The 11,218-nt window shown below is 46.5% G+C and overlaps 1 protein-coding gene across 3 annotated transcripts in view; it reads right to left on the reverse strand.

Annotated features, from left to right (window-relative positions):
- PKNOX2 (PBX/knotted 1 homeobox 2) overlaps positions 1 to 10,117 on the reverse strand; it is a 345,970-nt gene extending 335,853 nt beyond the window's left edge. For 2 of the 3 annotated variants that reach the window (XM_058194341.1, XM_058194335.1), the window contains exon 1: positions 10,038 to 10,117. The gene's annotated coding sequence lies outside the window, so the exon portion shown is untranslated. The remainder of the gene's footprint in view (positions 1 to 10,037) is intronic. The other variant, XM_058194332.1, reaches the window with a different exon arrangement.
- Between the last annotated feature and the right edge of the window lie 1,101 nt (positions 10,118 to 11,218).

Consider the following 11,218-nt stretch of genomic DNA (forward strand, 5'->3'; position numbering starts at 1 on the left):
GTTGCCTGCGCTCCCCAAACTCGTACCGTCGAACGTATTTGGACGGGGCTGGTGCGTAGTGATTCTTCAGGAGGGTCTGAAGGGTCTGCCACGATACGGAGTGTAGCGGTGTTGGCTCCGCTAGGGCTTCTGCGACGGCGATGACTGCGGACCCACAGTGGCTTATGAAGTAAGCCCGTTTGCGGTTGTCGGAGACTCCCTGTAGCTCGTTTGCCTCCAGGAAACTTTCGAAACGGGTCATATATATTCCCCATGTCTCCTGGGCAGGGTCAAACGGAGTGGGTGGCGTGTAGCCGGTCATCGCTGCATTCGCCGTCACCTTGCTGGGTTTGATTCTCGTAGTGAGTTCAGCTCTGTTCTGGTGCTCTGCCTCAATATCCCATCCTCGTCGCCAATGTTATGTTTGGGTATTGACGAGGCAGGAGACCAGGTTAGTGACAACAGCTCTTTAATATAGTGTGACCCAGCAAAACTCTGGAGAAAAACCTCTCCTTATATACACTTCAGCCTGAGGCTGCATCCAATCAGAAACGAGATATTTCCCGCCTAAAACTCCCGCCAAAACTTACAGTAATACATTACATATGCCATCAGCTATTACGCTATCTACACTGTGATTCCTTGGAGTACAATTTGCACAGATGTATTTGTGTATTGTACACCACTCAGAGTCACACTTTGTGAGATGGGTGGCTATACCAACTTGCTAAATAAATAAAAATAAATAAATAATGCATCCATTCTACGTCTACTAACACCTTGTTCAGACATTTCACAGCAACGCAACATTCCCCCGAGAATGTTCTGGTGAGAAAATTGCTAAGGTGGGAATTAACCAAAACAGACCATGAGTTAAGCAGAAATATCAAGAGTTTTACCATTACAGTTATGTGTACAGGTATGTGTGTTTAAAGATAAATGCCCATTTGATGAAGATTCATCTATATTTTAAGGAATGCGGGTTAGAGGCCCACAAATCCCCAATGTATGTCTTTTAGATTGAAAAACAACAACAACCCAGATAGTATGGTATCTGCTTTCTCTAAACAACTATGCTCAATCTTTTAACATTTTCAGAGAAAACCTGAAACTAAATGCACTGGACCGGGTGTCTCCAACCTTGGCAACTTTAAGACTTGTGGACTTAAAGCTGGCTGAGGAATTCTGGAACTTGAAGTCCACAAGTCTTAAAGTTGCCAAGGTTGGAGACCCCTGCACTGGACAGATCCCTTTATTTAAAAAGCTGCCTATTCATCATTCATTAGATGAGATCCAGTGTGGTGTAGCATTGGTCCAAAGCTGGAGAGATTGAGTTTTCGGATGGGGTATCATATCTAGGCTGCAAAGATCTGGACAGCTTCTAGATGGCACCAAAGCCTTAGAGAACGCTTTACTGTTATCCTAATTGGCATAGTCCTATTTCACATCTATGACCCTGACATAAAAGATCAGAAGGAGAATTCTTGTTACTTCTCAACCCATTTGAACCAAAATCAAAGCATCAAAGTTTTGTTTTTAAAAGGATCCTTGAAATGTGGAATTAAATATATTTCTAACTGGATTTTTTTTTTAAAAAAAACATTAATTACCAAAATATGGAAAGGATAATCTGCATGTGTTAACAGATACACACTAATGATGATATACTGTATAGTTATTTGCAGAGTTGTAAAATAAATTGATGAGATTACAACTGTTTTATTATCCACTTTGTATTTGATTCCGTACATTAATGTGGTCAAAGTTTGATTCCAGTGAAATACAGAACTTACGTAAGAAGAAATCTGAGACTGATACAAAATCCAACTTGGCATTTTAATAGGGCTTTTTCTCATTTATGCTTGATTATGTTTTGCATTTGAGGATAATGTAATTTTCTGGCTTGAAATGTAGGATATTCTATAGCCATTGATCCTACCGCTTTCTAATACATCTAAGGAAGGAAGGAAGGAAGGAAGGAAGGAAGGAAGGAAGGAAGGAAGGAAGGAAGGAAGGAAGGAAGGAAGGAAGGAAGGGAAAAGTATGGAAAGACATAGTGAATGATATGGTATGAAATTGGATTTAGCTATGTTTTCTTATCTCAGCACTTTTAATTTCATTAACTTATTCTTGTCTTCTGCACTCTGTGTAATGTTGCTTACCATAAAAGTGGATTGCATGACAGTATGTTAGATGTGTCTGTATGTATTAAACTTAAAGCCTAGCCTAAATCAAAGTTCTTTGTGAAGAAGCTTTGTCGACGTACAAGTTTGTGTTATTTTCAGCTCCAATTTGCAAGGCTTTATATCGGCTTCTCATCACAAGCCTCTGCATTTTATCCTTTTGTCCAACTCTTGATCAAAATTAGCAGTCCAATATAATCCATCACTCCCTTCCTTCTGAAAACACTAATTGGATTGGAAAAAATCTACCTAGCTGGAACTAAAACTACTGTGAAGCAGAAGGATTACAGGTATGTTTATGGGCAAGGAAATATCTTTACATTATTAAAGATAATTTGGCAGCAGATTGCCTTTCCTTTTGCTTTCTGGAAATAAAACACAAGACCTTTTGGGGAAATCTCGTGGTGAAGGAACCTTCATACAATCTGTTTGGGGATCATTATCTCAGCTCTCAAATGAGGAACACTAATTCTGCAGTCATGCGCGATCTGCTTCAGGGAAGCATCACAACACAAATGGGTTTAAACCCTTGCTGAGTAGAGGGATCCAAGCCAAAACATCCCTGACAATAGTTGTCCAACTTTGCTTGTACACTGAACAGGAGCGGCTCCATATAAAGCTGGTCTGTTACAAACTTTGTTCTACAACCTCCTCGTGTGGAGGCTGGGAAGGCGGTCTATTCAGATAGGAAAGGAAGTAGCACGGTGCATGTGATCAGGAACCCTGCTTTCTTAGGCTACCTGGCTACACAGAGACCTCAGCCCCATAGAGGTATTTAACCTGCCAATGCCAAGAATGAAAGTGCAGCGAACCAACAAACTCCAGTTGCTACTTCAATTCAGATCCTCCTGCGCTGAACAAGTAGAGCAGGGAACTTTAAGATGGTTGAGGAGAAGACACTGCCGCAACTCTAACATTACACATATTATCTGTATTGTAGGGAGGTTGATAAATACCCACAGATCCTGGGAACAAAGTCTGGGTCCTTCTTGCCCAACCAGTTTGGCTTTGTGAGATTGATGATACTAGAGGCCCTATTAGTTAGATTTAAGTGAACAGATCCTCCCACTTCTGTCCTTCCCATTCAAAAAAAGTGAGGGACTAAGAGGACGAGGAATAGAGACTTTGGAGGTTGAACCAATCCATACCCCTTGAGTATGTCCCAAAGAAGCCTTTTTTCAAAAGGCACCTGGATTTTGTTTTTGGGAAAACAAAGTTAAGTTGCCTTTTGAAAAAAGCATGTTTGGGACAACCAAGACCTGGACGTTTGAGAATCTCCATTTATCCTTTGAGTAAATCTCAACTTCCTGTGCCTTCATGAGCACATGCAGCATTTATTGTGCTTCATTGTGTTTATTATTTATCTCCCAGCTTTCTGTTTATTCAACACTTCGGGCAGCTTGCAGTGCAGACTAAAATGACCATATGAGGAGCTCAGACGTGATTTTATTACAGGCAATTGTGGATTACAATTTTTGCAATTGGAGATCAACTCTCCTGCCCATCATAGTGTGTTGTGCGGAGGTCTTCTCTCAACTCAAGGGATACAAACATCCCACCCTGATTTTCCAAGGGACTTGTAGAAAAGGCAGAAAGAATAACAAGGGAGGAGGGAGGAATCCCACCCATTCTTGAAACCCAAACTGACATTCTGACCCTTGTCAGAGACAGCTGCCTTCCTCTGCATTCCAGCCAAAAATAATAACAGAAGAGAAGAGAGAGGTTTGAAGGAGACCTAATCTAATCTTCACTGCTTCAGTTTTAAAATATCCTGCTCGGTGTAGGGTTACATGGAGGGATGTGCATTCAGTGAGACAGATCTTTGCGTAAAGGTCCTTCATGGAAGGTTCGTGTAACCAGAAACCAAAGAAAGCCAGCTCTGTTGCAATCCAAACAACACACATACACGCACACACACAATTTTTCTCCCCCACACTTTCTGAGCCAGCTCTGCTAAAGCTAAACTTGCAACCTCAGTAATTACGTTAATGCCGCTGCATTTTTTATTAAACTACTTATAAATTGTGTTTTATTGTCTAAATCTGCGAAACAAATGTATGTGTGAGCCACTCCCTGAGTTTCCATGAAAACTTTCCCTCCTGAAATGTTTCTTCAGATATCTACATACCTGGGTAATTACATTCTGAAAAAGGACGATGGCTGTTTGCAAGCCAAAAAATCTGCAATTACTATGAACAAACTGAAATGTTATTCTTTGCAGGGTGGGGAGAAAGGGACTCCGGAGGCATTTCTCCCATGTGAAATAATTAACACGCATATTATATTTTGCTAAATAAATTGGAATACAAAATTACAGGTGGTAAATTATGTCAAGAAATTTGATCCTTTGGTCTTCATCTTTCTGTCTTAACAGGAGAGCTGAGCAAATTCTTAAGGATTTTTCATGAAAAAAAATGGGGAGGGGACATTAAGCCAAGTCTTGCCCTCTAATTTCTTACTTTAAACCCCTATTGAAAGAATTATTGAAACAGAATTATTCTTAAATACCAAACCTTATCTTGGGCCAGCTTCAAAATGGCTTCCAGAAGTAAATTCCTTGAACCAGAAATTGTAAGTGGGATGATCCAGCTCTGGCCATTTTATGTAGGCCAACGTATTGAAAACACTTGGTTTGAAGGACTAGTTTGGAAGATTTACTTCTAGAAACTGATTCCAGAATACAGATTTAAGATGGTTCATAGGAAGAGCAACTCCAGAATCTTGTCTTCTTGGACCTTTCTTTATGAGAAGATATGCTTCCACCAGTTTAAGGACCTTTTCCTACTTGCATCTAGCTATGAGTGACCAAGAATAGGGCCAACCACTGGAAGATCCCAAGCTCTTCATTCATACATGAAACCAACTGGCTGTCTGGTCACATATGGGTTGGACAGCCATAGAAATTGGATGGATGGATGGATGGATGGATGGACGGACGGACGGATGGACAGACTTCTGCTTGAACATCTCACTGAAGGATCATCATCACCTTTTCTGAGAATTGGTCTTTAATGTCAAACTGTTCCTACCATTTCCCTCATCATTTAACTGTAACCCGCCTTTTCGGAACAAGATCATTATTCTGTACTCCAAACCCTGGGTTGATACTAACTCCTGGTGCCTGCAGTAATGAGTCCCTACAATTTTCTTGGCAACCTACAGATCACTCCCTTCCTCTACATTGCAGGTAGGTTACAGTGCTACTATATCCCTCTCTCTGTCATTTTTTCTCGAGGTGAAACATATTCAACTCTTTCAGTCTCTCCTAGGATTTTATTTCTGATCTCCAAACCATCATTGTTGCCTTTCTTTTCAGTGTTCACCCTTTGTCTGAACTGATATTCTCTTGCACAGCATATAGAACCACATCATTCCTTTTCTGCAGCTTTACTGCTTTATAGGCCCATAAATCTTATGATGTTATTCAGTCCACTAAAGGTGAACCAACTGGACAGAAAGCTGTGTTTCGCAATGTTTTGCCTGAGGCCACATTAACTAGTCAACTCTGCTTGGTTTGTTGCTAGTGTTGGACCCCTATATTTAATTATTTTTAAAATCACAACAGCTTTTGTGTGAACAGTGCCTTTTATACCTGTGCTTCCTTCTCCCTATAACACAACAAGGGGTTTCAGCATCCTAAAGCAAAGAAAGGATGAAGGTACCACCACTATGGAGAAGGCAAGGTGAAATTTACTGAATGGGCATGGTTGAGGAATAGCTTTGTACTTCATTATGTAGTCTAATAACACAAAGAGAGCATTGGCAAGAAACTTTAATGGCTTAAAAGAGTTTAAACCAGCTCACAGAGGATAAGACTTCCAATTGCTGTAAGTTACCTCCAGCATCAAGAGAGAGCCTATTTGGTCTAGTGGGTTAAACACAAGGCTACAAACCAGGGGACTGTGAGTTCTAATCCTGCCTTAAGCACAAAGTCAGCTAGGCAACTTTGGGCCAATCATTCCCTCTCAGCACTAGCCAGAAGCTACTGGTGAGCAATTGGCAAAAATGTCACCATGAGTTAGGACTGATTCAAGGAACCAGTAACAATAACGTGAAACCTTCAGGATCAGAGTCAATGGGCATCATAAAGGATGCTAAGAAACACAAACTGGGATATAGTTTTAGTTCCAAAATGTTTGTTTGGCCAAGATGGGAAGATCTGACCTCATGGACAAGAAGCTCTTCTTATACGTGATGTTAAAACTATTGCTATCCATAAGCATTTTCTATGAATTCCACACCAGTTATTGTCTTCCTCCTCAGTACCGTAGCATTTATCGCTCTCTGTTCTAAAATGCAAATACCTTGCGCTGTAAAAATAGGTTGGGGAGTAGAAAGTAGGTCACCATTTCTCTGTATAGAATATATACTCTGGCAGTTCATTGAAAATCTGATCTTTGAAGACTGACCTACCAATTCCATGCTAAGATGAAGCACGATAACTAATGTGACAGATCAATCCATCAACTAGGATCCATTGTGATCCATTATTACAGAGGCTAAACTATGATATGCAAAGTCAGCAACCATGTTCACACCCTAAGTGGTTTACTAATTTTGCTCCTTTCTTTCAATATTTGTAGAATCCAGTGAATCAAATCAAAGATTCACCCCAAACTCTAACAAGGCATAAAACTAACCAAGCTTAATGTGTTGCAAGAGTGCAGCTGTAAAGTCTTCACTGGACTCAGGTTCAGCTGCTCTGTGAACACAACTGTTTGGGAAGCAAAGCAAAAAACAAAAAAACAGCAGCTACGTCTTCGAAAAGAAAAGCAACGTTTTCAAGAGCTTTGCTCAAAAATATTTTCGCATCCTGAACATTTGTTGCACAGCGGACCGATTCTGTAGGATCACCGCCCCAAGCAAACTCCAAGATCAGATCAACTTCCTCTCTTATTTTCACTAGAAGTCCATTTGAATCTTGGCACGCAAAGGCAGGGTAATGTAGCCATGGAGTTGGAGAGATTTAGAAACTCTTGTTCAGATTTCCTCTCAGCCAGGAAATCTGCTTTGAGCAGGAGTCCTGCTGCTCCCTTGGTGCTAACCTATCTCCAAGCCAGGGCTGCTATAAACAAGCCTGAGATCTGTGGAGGAAGGGCAGGATTTTAAAAAGAGAGAGAGACGTATTACAAAAGCACAAGAAGGAAAGGAAAGGAAAGGAGAGAGGAAAGGAGAGAGGAAAGGAGAAAAGGAGAGGAGAGGGAGAGGGAAAGAGAGGAGAGGGAAACAGTGGAAAGGAAAGGGGGAAGGGAAAGGCAAGAGAGAAAAAGGAAGGGAAAAGGGAAAAAGAACTCACCCATCTAAATAAACACAAGAGTTAAGCTACCCATCATACTGCACACAACTTTCATTCGTAGACTTCCAGGAAAAGTTTAAAAATATAGCACAAATTAGGAAATGCACTGGGGAGGTGGGGTTCTTTTTGTGCATTGGGGGCGCTGCGACGTTTCCTCGGAACTTCACTTGGCTTTTTTTTTTGTTTTTTTTTTTGTCCTGTGCATTTCAAGTCCCTTTCAAATCCATCCAAGCCTGCTTAGATTACCAGCTCAGAGTCCAGCAGGTTTGTGGGCCGGATAACCGTTTTCCTTAAATCAAGACAAGGTACTTTTCCAAGGGGGGGGGGGAAAGAAGCGTGGTGGAATACAGGCTCGCTTTTGTTTTATTAAAACCCAGCTTGTTGGTTTTTCTGCTCAGTCCCGCTAGGAATCAGCACCCCGCACCATCTTTTCCTCTCCGTTTCATCACTAACTTACCGCAAATCCATACATGCAATCTGTGGCTAAGTTACTGCCCTCCCAAGGGCTCGGGGGGCTCGGAGTTCACCACGCGCGGCTTTCGGGCCCCTCGGAAGGACAACCAAAGGCGCGGCCGAAGAAGCCGCCGACGGGGAGAAAGAGAGAGAGAGCGCGAGAGAGAGAAAGGGAGAAGAGAGAGAGAGAAGAAGAGAGAGAGGGGGGAGGGAGGGAGAGAAGAAGAGAGAGAGGGGGGAGAGAGGGAGAGAGGGAGAGGCGGAGGAGAGAAAGAGAAGAGAGAGAAGAGAGAGAGAAGAAGAGAGAGAGAAGGAGGGAGAGAGAGAGAAAGAGATCTGTTCTCCGTCTGAACCGACCCAACGAAGAGCCTTCCCATCGGGAAAAAAAATATCCTCAAGCCAAGAGGTTTTGTTTTATAAATTTACAAGAGTGCGGTTGTTTCATAAGCCCAGTAAATCAAGGATCCCGCAAAATATTCTCCGAATCTACGCAGCCACCGATCTGGGAGCAAAGACGGCGCCTCCGGCTGCCCAAAGGGATCCCAACCACCCGCGCTTCCACGGAAATACGCTTCCCCGGCTTAAAAGCGGCCGGTTTCCTAACGACGGAGCCACCGCCGCTAGAGAAGCCAAAGCAGCCCCTACTTAAGGGCGGGCGAAAGACGTTTCGGCTCTCGGCTCTCTCGCCTGCATTTCGGGAAGCCGCGTCGGCTGTCCGCGGATCCCTCGGAGCCGGGCAGGGAGAGCCCGGCTTGTCCGAGCGGCTTTCCTGGCGAAGTGCGCCGAGATCGCCGCCCGCTTTCGGCAAAGGAGCGTTGGGAAGCCGGGCGTTTGCGAGCCAACGGGAGACGCCGCGGCGGGGACGGGAAAACCCCCAAGGAGGCGACGACGGAGAGCTCCGCTGCCCCCGGGCGGCTGGGCGACGGCGGGGAAGGGGGAGATGCCCCCCCCTCCTCCGGAGCCCGCGGGGACAGCCACGCGCCTCCCTTTGTCTCCCCGGCAAAAGAAGCGGCGGCCAGTTGAAGTTGCGGCCCGGAGACCCCGTCCGGCTCCTCCGCTCCGGCCAACAAAGCGCCAGCCGCGGCCGCTTCGCCTCCCCTCCCCTCCCTCCGTCTGCTCCTCGGCAGCTCGGCTCCTCCGTCCTCCGTCCCCACCAGCTTCGCCGCTCCGTCCTCCGCCCCACATCCCCACCGGCTTCGCCAGGCCGCCGCCGCCGCGCGGACGAAGGATCGCCTCGGCCGCCTCTAACTGCAACTGCTGCCCGCCAGGCCCCTCGGAAGCCGCCCCGGCCGCTCCTTCCCGCGCCTGCCCCCTTCCGCCGAAGCCCCGTCCCCCCGGCCGGCGACGAAGCGCTTGGCTGGCAATCCGGCTCGGTGTCCGGAGTCGCCCCTCCGCCGCCACCTCAACCCAAATCGGCGGCTCTCCGCTTTCTCCCGGCCTCCCGGAGCCCCGATCGACTCTTTTCCCCCTCCGAAGCCCCGAAGACGGGACGCCGCGGCTCCGTTCCCGGGCGCGCGCGGGGCTCCCGGCTGCTTTGAGCGGAGCCCGCCGGCTCTCCCGCAACTTCTTCGCCTTCTTCCGCCTGGCAAAGTCCCCCGACGAGCCCCGCTCCCTCTGCCCGCCCTTTCGCCATCTCCCCCACAACCCCCAAGCAACTCGACCCACTCGCCGACCCGGCTGGCTCCCCTTGGCTTCCAGCCCGCCTGCGGGGCTCCCCTGCCCGGCTTCCCCGGCACCCTCATCCCACCTGCAGCGCAGCCCTTGGAAAGTCCCCCCCGCTCAACGCCGAAATCCTGGACTAGTTTCTCTCCCCGCCCGCTCGGCGACTCTTTCGCCCCGTCCGGCGGCGCCCCTCTTTCCCTCCGCTCCAAGGCTTCCATGAGCCGAGCCAAAGTTCCGAACGAGGGAAGCCGAAGGGACCGAAGAACCAGCCCCGCTCGCCTCCCCTTCCTCCCCCTTTGCAACGCTCGCTGACGGCCGGCGCCCGCTTTAGCCCTTCGCGGCTGCTGGAAAGAGCAGCAGCAGGAGCGGCTGGTAGTTGCTGCTCCGGCGAGCGCCAGCCCGCTTTGCCCGCCCCTGCGAGTCTGCGACGCGCCGCAACTCGGGCTCTCTGAATGACAGCTTACCTGCATGCCAATCTTCATCAGACTGACACCGGCCTGACAGCGCAGCCTATACTCACTGCCTGGCCCTGCCGCGCGTCAAACCGGCCCCGCCCTCCGCGGCCACACCCCCTCCTGCCGCCCGCGCACCGCCCCCAGGCCAGCCCCGAGCGCTGGAGCCGCCCCCGACGCGCGCGCGCGCGTGCACGCGAACCCCCCCTCTCCCCTCCCTTCCCCTCCGGTCCTCGGCCTGTCTCCCCCTAGCGGACTCGCTCTGCTTAACCGCTGCTGCGGAGGCGTCGGGAAGCGGGTTGTGTGTGTCCGGACGCGAGGCTGGGGGGGGGAAGCTGTTTGCGATGCTCTAAATCAGGGGTCTCCAACCTTGGCCACGTTAAGCCTGGCGGAGTTCAACTCCCAGAATTCCCGGCTGGGGGATTCTGGGAGTTGAAGTCCGCCAGGCTTAACGCGGCCAAGGTTGGAGACCCCTGCTCTAAATCGTCATTTCTCAAACTTGCCAAACTTTTAACACTTGTGGATTTCAACTCCCAGAATTCCCCAGTCAGCGGTAGAATACTTACGCTGCTCTAGAATACTTTTTTAAAAAAAGTTTTATTTTTTATTTTTTAGTACGAACATAAAAACATCTTCAATCCCGCTACAGTGTGTCGGTAGATTGTTGATAAATCTGTTGTGCAATTTCAACAAGTACGTATCATTAATTTGTCTAATCTTACATTTTGTCAATCTAGGATGTCTCCAAATATTTTAATCAATTGATCTTTTAATTGACTATAGTGTTTTATTCTCTCATTTCATATAAATCATTCTAAATTAATATTTTATCTGATTACATCATTTATTCCATCATCTTAAATCAATTGTATCATTTAACAGCTGCTGTAGAATACTTCTTGTGGGACAGGCATTAAGAAGAAACAAACCAACGGCTGGAAATAAACTCTCAAGCAATCGAACCAGCATGTGGAGATAGCAAGGTGTTTTGTTTTTTTCCCTAACTTATTTCTATACTTCTATATTTATATTTATATTGACCATCAATTGTGTTGTAAATGTTGTACTTTGATGAACGTATCTTTTCTTTTATGTACACTGAGAGCATATGCACCAAGACAAATTCTTTGTGTTTCCAATCACACTTGGCCAATAAAAATTCTATTCTATTCTATTCTGTTCTTCAACTCAGG

This window comes from Ahaetulla prasina, chromosome 9 (assembly GCF_028640845.1).
Source record: "Ahaetulla prasina isolate Xishuangbanna chromosome 9, ASM2864084v1, whole genome shotgun sequence".
NCBI lineage: Eukaryota > Metazoa > Chordata > Lepidosauria > Squamata > Colubridae > Ahaetulla > Ahaetulla prasina.